The sequence below is a fragment of the Protopterus annectens genome, chromosome 1.part0, assembly GCF_019279795.1.
Source record: "Protopterus annectens isolate FY-2018-M chromosome 1.part0, PAN1.0, whole genome shotgun sequence".
Taxonomy (NCBI): Eukaryota; Metazoa; Chordata; order Ceratodontiformes; family Protopteridae; genus Protopterus; species Protopterus annectens.
This window is the reverse complement of record NC_056725.1, coordinates 1,207,021,714-1,207,039,702: the sequence shown is the minus strand read 5'-3', so window position 1 is coordinate 1,207,039,702 and position 17,989 is coordinate 1,207,021,714. Positions and strand designations below refer to the sequence as shown.

At 42.4% G+C, this 17,989-nt stretch overlaps 1 protein-coding gene across 1 annotated transcript in view; it reads left to right on the top strand.

Annotated features, from left to right (window-relative positions):
- MTFP1 (mitochondrial fission process 1) overlaps nt 1-17,989 on the top strand; it is a 139,277-nt gene that overhangs the window by 77,702 nt on the left and 43,586 nt on the right. The gene's annotated exons all lie outside the window — the stretch shown is intronic.

Sequence of the window (17,989 nt, the reverse complement as noted above, 5' to 3'; positions counted from 1 at the left end):
TTTTAAATGAAAAGAACCTTTGGCCTTTAGCAGTTATTAGGCGTCATCATATTTTTTAAGATGCAATTTATTCCTAGGTTATGCTCCTATATTGACCTATCATCAAGGTGGTTATTCATTGACCCTAAGCTCCATGAAATAATATTGTCGATTGAGTGATGCATCACATTCAGTTTCATTGAGTCTGCATTTGTCGAAAATGTAACAAAAATTGGCAGTGCAAACAACATCATGACACCTACAGTGGATGTAAAAAGTGTATACACCCCTGTTAAAATGCCATTTTTTGTGATATAAAAAAATGAGAACACAATAAGTCTTTCAAAACTTTTCCCACTTTAATGTGACCTATAACCTGTACAATTCAGTTGAAAAACGAATCTGATAGGGAAAAAAATATTTAAAAAAAAACGTACAATAAGCTGGTTGCATAAGTGTGCACACCCTTAAACTAATACTTTGTTGAAGCACCTTTTGATTTAATTACAGCATTCAGTCTTCTTGGGTAGGAGTCTATCAGCATGGCACATCTTGATTTGGCAATATTTGCCTACTGCTCCTTGCAGAAGTGCTCCAAATCTGTCAGATTGCGAGGGCATCTCTTGTGCAGAGCCCTCTTTAGGTCACCCCACATATTGGATTTAGGTCTGGGCTCTGGCTGGGCCATTCCAAAACTTTAATTTTCTTCTGGTGAAGCCATTCTTTTGTTGATTTGGATGTATGCTTGGGGTCATTTTCATGTTGAAATGTGAAATTCCTCTTCATCTTCATCTTTCTAGCAGATGTCTGAAGGTTTTGGGTCAAAAGTGACTGGTATTTGGAACTGTTCATAATTCCCTCCACCTTGACTAAAGCTCCAGTTCCAGCTGAAGAAAAGCAACCCCAAAGCATGATACTGCCACCACTATGCTTCACCGTGGGGATGGTGTTCTTTTGATGATGCGAAGTGTTGATGTTCTTCGTGTTTCACTGTTGCAGTCATTACATTTGGGTAATCCTGCTAGCAGGTTGCCCTCAGTCAGCCTGGATTCCAAAGTCTTGGGTCCTGCGTCGGCTGTCGTCACCCCTTCCCTGATGTCAGGTCGTCAGGGGTATAAAAGCAGCAGCCAATGCCATTTTCTTCAGTCTTTCTTGCCGCGCGGTGCCCGAAGCAGAAGCAGCTCGCAAGTGCCGGTCGGCCGACTCCTGAGATTTTCAAGTTCGAATTTCAGATCCAAAGTCTTCTATAAAGCTAAGTACCCCGTTGGGGAAACTTTTTTTCTTGCTCAGGAACCGATGTCAGAAAAAGTTAATAATTGTATTTCTTGTGGGAAGCAAATACCTCATAAGGACTTTCATTCTTACTGTATTCCTTGCCTAGGCCCCGATCATAACTTTCTGGGTTGTCGGTTTTGTGCTAGATTTAACCAACGCACTGTTAAGCGTCAGTATGATTTTGCTTTGAACTACTTTGGATGCAGGTTTAATTATCCAGAAATGTCATCGGAAAGCCTTCCGACTACTGGAGTTCACAAAAAACACAGAAAGACACCCGAGGCCCAAAACCGACGACAAATCTTCTCCTAAGCCAGTCGCCGGTTCTCAGTGAGGTGCTTTTGCAGCCCTTGACGACCGCTACTTTAGAGTCGTAGGCCGCTGCCAACTCCCACGTGGAGTCGGCCATGCCGCTGGAAACTCAAGGTATTGAAGCCTCGGACGCTAATCCTTCAGATGGGTCCGGAGCCGCTGAGCAGGTACCGGCTTCTGAGGGTGTATTCAGACCCAAACATCTATACATTAAACCGACTTCAAAGGCAAAGAAGCAAACTCAAGAGCCACGTGGACAGGTCTTCATGCCCAAAAAACAGATGCTCAAAATAGCCGAAGACTTGATTACCTTGATCAGGGGTTCCCATCCCCCTCCTGATAAGAGGCCTAGAGACTGACTATGAATCTTCAGATCAGGTTTCCATTTCTTCTGATTCCTCTTCTGATCAGGAATATTCTTTTCCCCCTATGAGGATTCTGATGCTGAAGAATCCATTCCTTTAGCTTCTCCTCCTGAGGACTATTCCTTTGGGGAAACCTTACATACCATGAGGGAGCATTTCCACTGGGAGAGCCAAGATTTTTCAGAATCTAAAAAGAGGCTCAGGGATTTCTTGTTACTACCTCAGCACAAGCCACTAGCCATCCCTCCTGTGTTAGACATTGTAGATGATGTGTTTTCGGAGTCCAGCCTTACCCCTGACTCCTTGCCTCCAGCTTCTGTTAAGCCTTACATATATTACAGGGTTCCTGACTCTCATAAATTCCTTTTTAAAAACCCTGCTGCAGACCCAGAAACCATTTCTCAGGGTCCCAAGGGAGTTGAGGCTTCCGCTGCAAAAACCCTACCCCTGCTGACAGGGATTCTAGGGCACTGGATAGATGGGGAAAAAAGGTTTACACATCTGTTACCTTGGCTATAAGGGCCTTATACTGTCAGTTTCATATGCTCAAATATCAGCAACATGTCATGGCATTACTTAAACAGAAAATGTTGTTAAACTCTGAATGTGCAGAAAACAAGGAAATGCAGAATATATTGCATACAGCTGAACAAGTTGGAAAGCATACTTTGCAATGTGGTTTTGATTCTTTAAAGGCCTCCTGCAGGGCCGCAGTTACAGGTTCTGTAATTAGAAGGCATGCGTGGTTAAAGGAACAAAATCTGCCTGATCATGTTAAAGTTAAATTATTAGATGCACCTTTACAGCATGATTCTTTGTTTGGTGTTAAGGCAGAAGAGGTGTTAAAGAAAATGGAGGACAAGGCTAAATCTATGCAAACGGTCAAAGATTTCTTACAAGTACAGCCACCTAGGTTTAGTAGACACTGGCCAACTAAGAATTGGTCTTTCCTGTGTCAGACAGACCTCAAAGGGGCAGACCCAGACACCCTAGAGGCAGATCCCAGGTGCAAGGTTCATACAGTTCAAAGTAATGGGGGTGTTTCTACCTCCAAAAGTGGAGAAGCCAAATCGCAACCTCACAGGAAACAGTCCCAATGACTTCCCCCTGCCGGCACCAAGCACTTATCTACTGGGAGCACCCTTAGGGGGAAAATTAGCACTTTTTTTCTCAAAATTGGCATACTATAACCCAGGACAAGTGGGTACTAAATATCGTGTCACAGGGCTACAAGTTCCATTTCCATACCCTGCCAAAGGCAAACGGCTGGCCAGATCTGCCAAAAAATCAGTGGGCAGAGGCAAAAAAACAAGTCTCATCCCTCATGGACATGAGGGCCATTCAACAAGTGCCAGAGCAAGAGCGGGGACAAGGATTTTACTCAAGACTGTTCTTGGTACCCAGAAAGGACAAGGCCTGGAGGGCAATACTGGACCTATTGATTCTGAGCACATTCCTGGATATACCAAAATTCAAAATGTTGACTTTGCAGCAGCTTCTGCCTATGCTGGGCAAGAACGCTTGGCTTGTAACTTTAGACCTAAAAGAGGCATACCTGCATGTCCCACTCAGACAAATATGCAGAAGATACCTCAGATTCAAGGCTGTCTCAGTGTATTACCAATTCTCTGCACTGCCCTTTGGCTTATCTACTGTGCCCAGGGTCTTTACAAAGTGTCTGGCACCAGTAATTGCATTCTGCAGACAAAGAGGAATACAAATATATCCTTATTTGGACGATTGTCTCATTCAAGCAGAGAACAAGGACATCCTTCTACAGCATCTGGAGTTTGTCAAAAAACTTCTAACATTCCTAGGGTACACAGTCAACGAAAAGAAATCAAAACTAGTACCCTCTCAAGAGATAATATTCCTGGGTGCAAGCTTAAATACAACTGCCCAGATGGCTTATCTCACACCAGACAAACAAAGGCAACTGGCTACCTATTTCAAAATGTTAGCAACAAAGGCCCAGTTATCTGCAAGAAAAATTCTGCAGGCTTTGGGCTTCATGGCATCCTACTTATTCCATATGCAAGACTGCATATGAGGAAACTTCAATGGTACCTAAAAAGTGTTTGGACTCAACATTGCCACAGCCTGGAAACTATAATTACTCTCATTCCCTGCCTGCAACAGGAGTTTCGATGGTGGGCAAAGGCTTGTCACCAAAACAAGGGACAGCCATTCATATTACCCCCAGCTAGGCAGACACTAAAAACGGATGCATCAGATTATGCCTGGGGGCCCACATGGCAGGAAGATGCATTTAGGGAACATGGACCTCAAACCAAATGCCATCTACATATCAATCAAAAAGAGATGCTAGCTGTTCAAAATGCCCTGACAGCCTTCAAGGACCTGCTTCATCCAGGACAACTACAGATAAAAACAGACAACACCACGGTCATGTGGTATATAAACAAGCAGGGGGGCACACATTCTTACCCCCTTTGCATACTAGCCATGACTTTGTGGGACACAGCATTGACTTACCAAGTACATCTGCAGGCACAATTCCTGCCCGGAAAGGTAAATACTCTGGCAGACGAACTAAGCAGAAACATCATGGATCCCCACGAGTGCCAGCTGGATCCACAAGTCTTCAGCATGATAACAAGGAAATGGGGATGCCCGGACATAGATCTATTTGCCTCCCCTCACAACTACCAACTAAAGAGATTCTGCACAAGGATTTATCACAGACAAGCATGGAAAGTGGGCGCCCTGTCCTTCAGCTGGAAAAACCTATCAGTATATGCCTTTCCCCCTCTGCCTCTCCTCCCCAAGGTACTCCTAAAGGTCAGACAAGAGAAGCCAAAGATGATACTGATTGCACCAGACTGGCCCCGCCAGCACTGGTACCCAATATTAAGGAGCTTGTCTCAATGCCCAGATTGGAACTTACCTCAAGTACAGCATTTACTGTCCCAGCAAAACAATCAGATCCTGCAAAGCCAACTCAGGACTTTAAACCTGGCAGCATGGCGGATAATGTAGCCATACAAAACACACCTCTCAGCAAAGCTGTGATGGATGTCATTTTGGAAGCCAGAAGGCCTTGTACTAGAAAATCTTATGCTGGAAAATGGAAGAGATTCTGTGCGTGGAACCAGGCACAAAGAACAGATACAGCTGTGCCAAATATTCCTCAGATTTTACAATACTTAACTGAGATGCTGGACAAAGGCCTATCTTTCTCCTTTATTAAAATTCATGCCTCTGCCATTTCAGCTCATTACAATACAGAGCCACCAATCTTTTCTCATCCCTTATTAAAACAGTACCTCAGAGGAGCCAAAAATTTAAGGCCTCCAAAGAGATCACCAATGCCTGCATGGGACCTCAACTATGTCTTGGAAAAACACACCCTGCCTCCTTTTGAGCCAGCTGCTACTGCTGATATAAAGTTTTTATCTTGGAAAACAGCTCTGCTCCCAGCAATAACTTCTGCAAGATGAGTTTCAGAGCTACAGGCACCCATGGCTGTGGAACCTTTTATCATTTTTTTGTCCGGACTGGGTCTCCCTGAGGACAAACCCGACATTTATGCCTAAAGTGGTGTCCAGTGTGGCTCTTAACCAAACCATTCATCTGCCAACTTTTTATCCAAATCCACAGAACAAGGGGGAAAGAATTCTGCATTCTTTGGACATACACAGACAGCTTAGATTCTACTTGGACAGAACCAAAGTTTTCAGAAAGATGGAGCAATTACTAGTGGCATATGCTGCAGGATCACAAGGAAAAACTATCTCAAAGCAGACTATTTCAAAATGGATAGGTCACGGCATTAGTTTCTGCTACTTATACCATGGCAAGCCAGTGCCTGAGGGCATTAGGCCACATTCCACCAAAGCTGCAGCCACTTCAGCAGCCTTTCTCAGGGGAGTACCAACCAAGGACATTTTAGAGGCAGCTACTTGGAGTTGAGTGCACACCTTTACAAAGCACTATCATCTGCCACTCTACTCTAAATCCAGGGCAGGCTTTGCCACTGCAGTACTGCAGGGTCTCATAGCTGCCCCTAACGCTGTTTAGCTCCAGCCTCCCAACCATAGCTTTGAGAAGCTACCCGAATGTAATGACTGCAACAGTGAAACACGAAGAACATAGTACAGTTGTGTACACTTACCATAAATGTAGATGTTCGAGTGTATTCACTGTTGCAGTCCAGGTTACCCACCCGCCATCCCCCCCTTTTCTTCTGATGGAGCCTATCTTTCCTTCTCTGATTTATACAACCTATGTGGTGTATTTGCTTGTGGATGAAGGTAAAGTTTATATTGTTGCATGTAATTTTATATATACATATAAATTTTGGCTACCCTTTTAGGGGGTACCTGACAACTGGGGCAAGAAAAACTAAAGAAAATGGTGTCGGCTGCTTCTTTTATACCCCTGACGACCTGACATCAGGGAAGGGGCGACGACAGCCGATGCAGGACCCAAGACTTTGGAATTCAGGCCAACTGAGGGCAACCTGCCAGCAGGATTATCCAAATGTAATGACTGCAACAGTGAATACACTCTAACATCTACATTTATGGTAAGTGCACACAACTGTACTTTTTTGCGGCAAACGTACCTTTCGGAATTGTGGCCAAAAAGTTAAAACTTGGTCTCATCAGACCATAACACATTTTCCCACATGCTTTTGGGAGACTTGATGTATAGTTTTGCAAATTTTAGCTGGGCCTGGATGTTTTTCTGTGTAAGAAAAGGCGTCCATCTTGCAACCCTACCCCATAGTCCAGACATGTGGAGAATACGGGAGATTGTTGTCACGTGTAGTACACAACCGGTACTTGCCAGAAATTCCTGCAGCTCCTTCATTGTTGCTGTAGGTCTCTTGGCAGCCTCCCTGACCAGTTTTTGTCTTGCCTTTTCATCAATTTTGGAGGGATGTCCAGTTCTTTGCAACATCACTGTTGTCCTATATTTTCTCCACTTTTTGATGACTGTCTTCACTGTATTTCATGGTATATCCAATGCTGTGGAAATTTTTTTGTACCCTTCTCCTGACTGATACCTTTCAACAATGATATCCCTTTGATGCTTTGTAAGCTCTCTGTGAACCATGGCTTTTGCTGTAGCAGGCAACTGAGTAAATGTCAGGAAAATCCTACTAGGACAGCTGAACTTTATTTGGAGTTAAACAGTCTCTCTTTAATTGATGGCAGGTGTGTACCCAAGAAGACTGAATGCTGTAATTAAAGCAAAAGGTGCTTCAATGAAGTATTAGTTTGTGTATGCACAGCTATGCAACCAACTTATTGTACGTTTTTTATGTTTTATATTTTTCTCATAACAGATTTGTTTGTTTTTTAATTGAATTGTACAGGTTACAGGTCACATTAAAGGTGGAAAAAGATTTGAAATGATTTATTGTGGTCTAATTTTTTATATCGCAAAAACCTGGCATTTTAACAGGGGCGTGTGTACTTTTTATATCCACTGCACTTGTAATCAGTGTTAAGTCAAGCAAAGTAGAAATAGTTTATTTGCACTCAAAAGTATTCAGTAGCCTCAGGAAGAAAAATCTATGTACAGAGAAATGGCAATGAGTAATGTGTAAAGTCGATTATGAAAAAATATCTGAACCCAAAAAGCATTGTATGAACAGTGATCTTACATGCCTTAAAATTTGCCTGTTCAAAAAATCATTACAGCATATAAGAATGAAAGAAAGTGTTCACAGTAGTCCCATACCTGTAGGAAGATATAAAAGATGGACAGCCTATCACAGTCTCGTGTTCTGAGCGACAGCAGTAAGGTAGCCATCAACAGTGTACTTATTTTTTATTAAACATTTCCCTCCTTAACCTGTACTAACGGGCAGCTATCCTCCTATGTTTGGGAGATAACAGTTTTGCTGACAGAAGTCTCTGTCTCAGTTCGTCCACACTATTCTTTTCTTGAACGAGAACATACATTACTGCTGCAAGATCCAAAAAATATACTTCCCTAACAAACACTTAACTCGTCTGTGCCATGCCTCAACAGCTTGTTGCATTGTTGGTAGACACAGGTGATTAAGTTCACACACATTTCAAAATTCTATTGGAAATACAGGGGGGGTTATACACTGGTTACCATGTGTAGAAAATTTCCGGAACTTACCATGTAAGTAAAACTCTTCAAATTATTTCAGAAATAATGATGTTTCAGTAGGAAATTGTGATACAAGATCAGCATAATCTTTCTCCACCTCACTTTAACACCGATCTTAATATTTTCATTAGGACCATACTAGCTGACAGACCTACATTTTGAATCTTGGGCCACACATTCTGTGAGACATGTAAAAACATCCTTTACTTTGAACATTCAGAATGCTCCTTCCTATACTAATTAAAGTGACTGATTCATAATCGCAAAGCACAGACTGCAGTTTGGTGGATAATTCATACTCAGATAATTCCAGCATGTCTGCCCATATTAGATTATATGCTGTAGGAGATTTCTTAGGCATCAACGCAAACATTAGAGGGATATAGTTCTAGTAACATTGTTATGTTATATAGCCATTCAGACAAAATTGTCTGCGCAATTTAAAGTTGGTGAGAAATATTGTATCCATCAACCAAATGGTAACCCTAGACAAATCTCTGCAGTTCTCAACAGTGGTAAAGGCAAAGTACCTCACATCAAAAGTGAGGAAATACTTCCACCTGAATACAACATCCTTCGCATTGACAGATTGTCTAAAAAAGGAGGTGGTGTAGCATTGATATTTAAACACCACCTCAATATTCAACTCCTGAACTCATCTGTCCCTCACCACAACAATGAAGAAATCCTTTATGCCAGTCTCAAACTAAACCCAAACAAAACAATCAATATCATAGGATGCTATTTCCCACCAGGGCAAAATATCACACCTCTAGAAAATCTCCTGAGCTGGGCTACTGTATCTCTACCCCAGGAAACCGTCATTCTCGGTGACTTTAACATCAACTGGCTACCCTGTAATAACAGTCTCCCAACTATTCACCTTAATCTCCATGGGTTCACTCAACTCATTCAATCCCCTACCCGAATCAACAAAAACTCTAACAATCATACCTTACTTGACTGGATCCTAGTCAACAAATCCCCTCACTCTTACCTAGCAGGCTGCTTACCTGACAGTCTTAGTGACCACTCCCCCACTTTCCTAATTCGGCACCACACAAACAGTCTGAAGCCCATTATCCATAGGCAAATATGGAACAAGTCCAACTTCAACCCCAACTCCTTCAAAAATACCTCAACCTAGATGAGGCTGTCCACTTCTTCAACAGTACCTTCCTCTCCATCCTAAACACCCATGTTCCTGTAAGAAATGCCAAAGTCAGATCCAGGCGTGCCCCATGGTTACAAAAGACCACCAGAACCCTAAAGAAATCTAGAGATAAGGCCTGGGAGCTCTGGTGACTAACAAAAAATAACTCAGATAGGCAATCATTCCTTGAACTGTGCAATAAAGCCAAAAAGCATATAAAATTAGACAAATGCTTCTACTATAAATCCACCCTGAACTCTACCAACCACAACCCTAAGCAGTTCTGGTCCACTATTAATATCCTCCACCCAGGGAAGGTTGATACCCTCCAGGCATCCATTCCTCCCTCCTCCAGCAGTATTGCTGAATCCTTCAACAAACACTTCACTGAAACTATAACATCTCTAAACAAATAACACTTCCCTACAACAGCCCCCCCAACTCCTAACCCTGAACTCCCCAATCCTCTTTTCTTGTTCACCTCAGTACCTACCGCCAACATAAAAAGACTATTGTCAAAACTTAAACCCACCAAACTCGCAGCTGGCAATCTCCCCTCTGAATACTTGAAAATTGCATCTGATACACTAGCCTACCCAATTTCAATTCTAACCAACCATTCCATAACAGAAGGCTATGTTCCCCTCGATATGGAAAATATTCCACTTCATTCCCCTTCACAAAGGCACCCCCTCCACTGACCTCTCCAATTACCGCCCCATTGCTATCCTATCCCCTCTCTCCAAGATACTTGAAAAATGTATAAACACCCAGGTCTCCAACTACCTCCTAGCTAATAATCTCCTCTCCAAAACCCAACATGGTTTTAGGCCATATCACAGCACTACCTCCGCTCTGCTCTCCTTCACCAACACTATACTTCATCACAAAAACAATGGCCTCTTCTCTCTACTGACGTATCTCTAGATCTCTCAAAGGCCTTTGACATGGTATCTCATGAGCTACTACTCTCTACTCTCCCCAACCTCTCCTTCTCACAACCAGCCTGCAACTGGTTCCACAGCTATCTACACGGACGCCAACAATCAGTAATCTGGGACAATAACACATCACCTCGCCTCTCAGTTACTCTCGGAGTTCCCCAAGGGTCTATCCTTGGCCCTCTGCTATTCTCACTTTTTACTAACAACCTACATACTGCCACCACACAAGCATCTCTTATACAGTATGCAGATGACTCTACTCTCATCTGCTCTGCCCCCACTCTACCAGAACTACAACAAATCACACAGGAATCATTCTCTTCTGTAGAAAGCTGGCTATCCAATGCTCAGCTCCTACTCAACCCAAGTAAGACAAAACTTCTCCTGTTCCAACCTTCCAAAGCCACCCAAAACACCCCCCACTTCAACATTCTCGCCAAAGACAATACCATCATCTATCCATCAGAACACACAAAATTACTTGGTGTGGAAATAGACAACAAACTTAGATTTGACACCCACATATCTCTCACAGTAAAAAAAGTTCACAAGAAACTTGGTGCATTATATCGAAGCCGCCAATTCCTAACCAAGGCGTTAGAATCTCCATAGCCAATTCCCAGCTAATCTCCACCCTACTGTATGCATCCTCCATACTTACCAACCTTAGACAGACAGACCTACACAAGCTGGATGCTTGTTACTACAAAATTGCTAAATTTGCCACTGGAACCTCCTACCGCAGCCATCATTGTATCTCTCTTAAAGAGCTAAACTGGCTAAAACTCCCACAACTCCTTCACTTTAATCAACAACTCACCCTCACTCATAAACTTATTAATCACCCCCTTAACATCCCTTCCCTTCAAACCCTTCTCCAATCCTATCACCCCACTAGGCCCCTAAGATCAAGCAACAAAAATCAACTCACTGTTATCAAACCCAGAAACTCAGCAGGAGAAGCCACATTTTCATGTACCATATCTAAACTTTGGAACAATCTTCCACCCTCTATAACTACTCTAACTTCCAGCAGCCTTTTCAAGACTGGGCTCAAATTCCATTTAAATTTGCACTGGCTTTGTCCTTGTTCTAATCCAGACTAACACCCCCTTACCCCCCCCACCTAGACTCAACCCAACTATACTACTGCCACTACTAACCACAGTCAGAAATAGCTAGTTGTCTTTACATACGTTAACATCTTGTCTGACAACTTTGTTACTAACAGTATAAATGACAAGAAACTGTCTTAACTTGCAACATTTTCTGTATATACTGTTGATAATCAGTATCTTGTTATTGTATTAAAGCCAACAACCTGTAATGTTGTTTACTATTGTTGCAACTTTGTATCTCTATTTATCATCTATATGATGTGGAGCTTTTCTCCCGGGCATCCACTGAAAAAGAACCTGCGTCCAGTCGGAATTTCCCAGTAATAAATGTAAATAAAATAAAAATAAATAAAAAATAAAAGTATAGTTGTGTAAGGTCTTACATAACAGTAAATGTCCTACTTCTCAGTGTTGTTGTATTCTTCACTCTTGGAGTATCCTGCCAAGGATAACCAAACGTCCGGCCAGCATGCCAAAGCCTTAACATCCTTGAGGTGCCATACATCAGATGTATGTCCTACGTACAAGGTATAAGGTACAGATGTGAAATATGAGAACCTAATCCTCAGAATTGAAGTGCCCCAGAAGAACCAGAGCAATCCCAGAGGAAAGCAATAACAGGTACATCCAGGAAGGGGAAAAGAAGAAGGAAAGTATGTAAGAAAGACCTCTCGGCCAGGAAGAAGGTAACTGAATATAAAAGGGGGCAGGAGGGAATGACAGAATACTGCAACGGTGAGAATTAGGGTGTTTACTGTTATGGTAAGATCTTGCACAACTGTAGTATGTCCTTCCATATCACTGTTGCAGTATTCTTCTTTCTTGGGAGAGTACAAAAGCTACTGGACAGTATGGGAGGAGGAAGCCACAGAAGACCCCCCCCCCCAAAAAAAAAACAAAAAAAAAAACTCCCTGGCCCTAAAAATAACATCCAACTTGTAATGTTTGGTGAAAGTGTGAACAGAAGAGCAAGTAACATCTTCCAGAATAGATCTAGTATCCAGATTGCTGAAAAAAGCACCAGAAGAATCCACTGCTCTGGTAAGAGTGTGCACGAGCAGAAGACGAAAGCTGCTTGCCATGAAAAGAACAGCAAAAAAGAAATGGGCTTAGAAATCCAGTAGGAGATGGTTTGCTTAGACAGAATCTCCAAACTCTGGATCCCACACAGTTTGGTTTTGTGAAGGGTAGATCATGCCTGCTGAACTTGGTCGACTTCTATGAGTCAGTCACCAGAGCTGTGGATGAAGGCAAGGTGGTTCATACAGCCTACCTTGATCTGGCCAAGGCCTTTGATACCATTCCCCACTCAGGAATCAGAAAAGCTCACTCAGCTAGGCAGCTAGAACCCACAGTGTGAAAGTAGCTGACTCCAAGTCAGACTTCCGACTAGTCACGAATGGAGTCTCACAGGGTTCGGTCCTGGGTCTTCTCCTGTTTGATATCTACTTCTCTGAAGAACAGGCCAACACGAAGGGACTCTGGCTGGCAAAGTTCGCAGATGATTGCAAGTTGGGAGCTGTTATAAATTCCCAAGTGATGTTGACATCCTACAGAAAGATCTCCCTGAGACCAATGACTGGTGTTAGAACCATGGCCTTAAGCTCAATGCCAAAAAATGTGTCGGCATCCTCTTTGGGAAAAACCCGGTTCCCAAGAATTACCATATCAATGGTAGTTCACTGAACACAGAAGGCATTATCAGAGATCTGGGAACACAGGTTGACAGCAACCTCTCTTTTGACCACCACATTACCACTGTGGTCAGAAAGTCTTCATGTGGCACATCTAATTACTAAGGGTTTTGCATCCAGGAAGAAAGTGGTCATTGTTTCCCTCTACTTCTTCCCTCATTAGGTCAGTCATCAAGTACAATGCCCCATTTGGCATGTACCTCACTGGACACCTGCAACAATTGGAGAGGCCGCAAAAGTACCTCACAAAGAGGATCCTAAGCCTTAAAACACTTGTCCTATATGGACAGACTCAAAAAAACTCCCAGCTATTCTCTATCTCATATTGCCTACTTAAAGGTGATCTCTACTTGACTTACAAAGCTATGTCTGACCCAGCTCTGTTAGAAATGCTACATCTAAAGAAATCTCAATCCCTCTGTACTACATGCTGCAGGGACCTCAATCTCGTTACCACAATCAACAGAACATGCTGGGGGAACAGGTTCATAACACAGAGACTGCCCATGCTATGGAATAGACTTCCCATACATGTCAAACAGAGCACCTCAATGGCCCTCTTCAAGAGAAATCTTGATGAGTGGATGGGAAATAGAAAATTCACCCTGGGGATCACTCCAATGGCTCTACTCGACAGAGGCACTGGGAACCAAGGTTGGGTGGCATGATGCCAGGGTAATCCTAAAGGCTAGGCTTGTAAAGGCAGCAGGACCAGTAGTCTAGAACACACCTATGAACCTGTGAACCACCAAACCCAATTTCCTGGTATGAAAGTAAACAAAAAGCTGCTCTGATTTCCTGACATCTTTTGTCTTGTCCAAATAATATCTCCGCTGTCTATGTAAATTCAAGATGTGAAGAACCCTGTCACTAGGATTCTCTGCAGAAGGGAAAAAAGAAGTCAGATAAATGGACTGACTCAAGGACAAATTATTAACCACCTTGGGGATAAAAGGAGGATTGGTATAAAGAGACACCTTGTCATTGTGAGAAGTCAAAAAGGGTATAACTGCCACGAGTGCTTGAAGTTCAGAGACCCTGTTGGCAAAAGTAATAGACACTAACAGTACACACTTCAAAGTACAGTGTTGTAGGAATATGAAACTGCAGGTTCAAAAGGGGACCAAGTCAGTTTCTCAAGAACAAAATTAAGGTCACAAGAAGGAAGAATATGCTTTCTTGAAGGCTAAATATGAAGGATGTCATTCAGAAATTGTTTTGACTTCAAAACTAGAAACCAGAGGTGGATTCAGAGGCAGACCATCAGAAATGGCTGACAAATGAGCTTTAACAGGTAAATATGCCAAGCCAGAGTTGTGCAACTCAGATAAATAAAGGACCATAGGAATACCCACAGAAAAAGATAATAATCCAGGTCAATCTTGAGACACCAAACAGAAAATCTCTTCCATTTAGTTACATAAGATTTTTTAGTTGTGGGTTTTCTGGCCTCCTGCAAAACACAAAGCACTTTGTCAGAAAACTGGTGTCTAAAAGGAATCAAATCCCTATTGCCCAAAATGTCAAGAGAAGAGTGGGCAAGTGAGGGTGAATGAGAGATCCCTTACCTTGTGTGAGATGAGCCACACTGCGAGGTAAGTTATAATGATTGTCCCTGGCCAGAGGAAATAAAAAAGGGAACCAGTGCTGTGTGGGCCAGATGGGAGTCACCAGCAAGGTTATGGGCCTGTCCCACATGATCTTGTATAGTTCCTTTGGTAGTAGAGGGAGAGGGGGGATAAGCATACAAAAACATTCCCTTCAAAGAAAAATGCATGGCATTTACTTTCCAAGCCAGAGGACTTGGCACTTTGAACAGAACTGGGGAAGTTGTTTGTTCAGAGGGGAAGCAAAAATAAATCTCTTTCATTAGTACTCCACTGATGTACAATGTCCAGAAACATCTCCCTATGAACCATCTATTCAGAGAATGTGTCCTGAACCTACTAAAAGAGTCTGCCACAAGATTGTGCTCTAAAGTAATGTAAACCACCTGAAGAAACAAGTGATGGTAGACAGCAGTCCTAGGCATGAAGAGCCAATCTGCAAAGAAGGTAAGATTTTGTGCTCTCTTGTTTATTGATGTATCACATGACTGTGGCTTTGTCTGTAAATCCTTTGGAGGACCTGGAATCCAAAGGGATTGAAAGGCATGTAGAGCTAGAATTAGAGCCCTCATTTCTTTGATGTTGACACAAGGCAAAAGAGGAACCAGGTACTCAGAGGGTGGCAGTGCTGGAGCCAAACAGTGTTGAGATACCATTTCATTTCCTTGTGTGGATTTTGGCAAAGGGAACCATGGGAATGGTAAAAGTCTTGTACCCCTGAGCTCTAAAACATTCCCTTGCAGGAAGAACTGGAAAAGGTAGAAGGGACTGGAAATAAGCAGTTAAATAGGGGACCTTGGTAGTCAGGAAGCAAGCCATCATTGGAATGGTCTGAATGGTCTGAATCCTGCAGCCCAGGAACATTTGGTCCTGAGAGGAAGTCAACACAGATTTTTTGAGATTGAGAGTAACCCCACCATGTGTAGAAGAAACATAGTGAAGTGAAGAATCAGAAGCAGGAGCTGCTGAGAGGGAGCTTGAATCAAAAGGTCATCCAAGTAAGGGAATGTTTGAATTCCTTGAAGCATAGAGAAAGCTACCAAAGGGGCCAGAGATTTGGTAAAAACCCTTGGAGCTGTAGAAAGACCAAAAAGCAAAGCAGAGAACTGATACTGAGAGGAAGCAACAGAGAATCGTAAACATTTCTTGAAGCGAGAGTGAATAGGAAAGTAGAGGATAGCATCCTTCAAATCCAGGTATACCAGAAAAGCTTGAGGAAACAACAGAGAAAAAATATGTCTGAAGAGAACATCCTGAAAGAGGGAACTTTGAGAAAGGTGATGTGAAAAGACAGGTCTTGAATGGGTTCTATGACTCCTCCTTCCTGTGAACCAGAAACATCCTAGAATAAAAACCTGCTCCCTGATGACAAGTACACAGTAAAGCGCAATTTCCCTTAAGAGACAGAGACCACAGTCAGTCTGGGGCTGGTTTCTCCTTCTTTCTCCAGATCTCCAGTAGGACTCCCCACTGGCACAGCTATAGAGTTGAGATCTCAGCTGAGTGGCCAAGCCATGACCTCTAGCAACCTCTCTGTCCAGCCAGTGCTTCATGTCCCTGCCCAAGTAGCTGACACGCACATTCTTTGAGATTTGATTTATATAGACACATACACACACACACACACACACACACACACACACACACACACACACACACACCTGGGAAAGGCTGGCACAGGTTTGCCAGCTATGCTCCCTTTTGCCCAGACTATAAGGTAGTTACCACTACCACTAGCCACATCCTTATCGGCTGCTTTAAGGCCCTAAATGAAGGGTGTCCAGTCTTACAGTGTAATGTTACTATTAATACAAATGGTAGTTTGATCAAGAGCAAGGCTATTAGGAGTGGCCCACTGTGTCAGCTAATAAGTATCCAAGTACTCTCAGAACTTTAATATGTCTCACAAATATCAGTCACAATGAAAGGTTTAAATATATTTAATTATGAATAATACAATGAGAAAATACTCGGTGTATAATCACAGTTGCATCAGAGTTCAAAATCACAGGAAATATTTAAAACAACATTGCAGGACAGTCTCAAATAAATTAAGAAAAACATCTAAATTAAGCTTTGTTATATTCCTGACTATATCTAAAAGAATTATACTGCTCCCTAGACTTAACTTACAGAGCAAGCAGGCAGATATGGTGAGTGGATGTTTTTGTTGGGTCAGAGACAAAATACAGAATGCCCAGTCTCTCTCTGAGATAGTTCTTAAAATAATATCCCAAATATTACTGCTGGGATAGCTTGCAGAATGACATCACTTCTTGTCATCTGACTCTATCCCAAGTGAAAACCCCCACTGATGCAGTGGTAGCATTCAGCATCTACCTGTGAAAATACATTGACCTCAGATCTTTTGGCAAATGGTGGAAGTTGTAAAATAATTTACATTCCTCCACATTTAAAGACAATACAAAAACTTGTAGTGTTAGACTTTATGTCTCCTGTTCCACTGAAACTGAAAGATAACATCTCTTTTTTACGGCCCAGCCATAAAGTAATTCACTCTCAACTATTCTTCTGAAGTTAACTTATGTTGCAGTTTCCATTGTTAAAATATATACATCTAAAGAGTAGTAATGGTGTATATCCATTTCTGCTCAGTACTTTTACAAAATATCTCTTCAGCACATGTCTGTAGAGTATGACATACAGTTCTAATACATCTGTAACACAAGCATCTTACATGAAGCATGTTGACATTCACAAGTGACATATAATCATTTACAAAATTCCAAATAGCTGGGCTGGCAGTATCTCCTTTCTTGACATGCCCCATTGGGGTTTATTTTTGCTTTTCTTCTGTTGTATGGTATTGTATTCATGTCATCCAGAAAGGGAGAATGTCAGTTTTGGGAGGAAGATTCCCAATAAAGACATTCACAACCAGTGTTTTTTTTTTTTTTTTGTTTGGGATCTTCCCACGATCATACACAATACTCAGTCTGCCACACGTTTGTTCCTAAGACTCTTCGTAGTCCTCTCTCCTCCTTGTTTGTAGATCTTTAGAACAATGTTGGTTCTGGGTGCTATGGCAGAATCCTTCTGTCCCATGGCCCAGCTGTCTGCCAAGAAGAAGGCCAAAATCATTAGTCTTGATCTGGTTGCTGTCCAGCTTCCCCTGGACATCTCTCTAGAGGCTGGTGAAGGCCCTGAAGACCACCCAGTGCTTGTTTCATATTCCTCTGCTGCAACCCTGCTGATGGCTGGCATGCATCTGAATTCCTGCATGTCCTTGGAGGCTTTTCCATTGTCTGAACCTGACATTGAGGGGGAACCTCAGCTGATTATATCCGTGGGATCAAGGGGATTGCTCAGATTCTGATAAAGAAGGAAATACCTATCATTAAGTCTCATTAAGTGTCTGACCCTCTGAGGGTTTTTGAATAGATGTCCTGCAGAAAAAGAAATGGAAG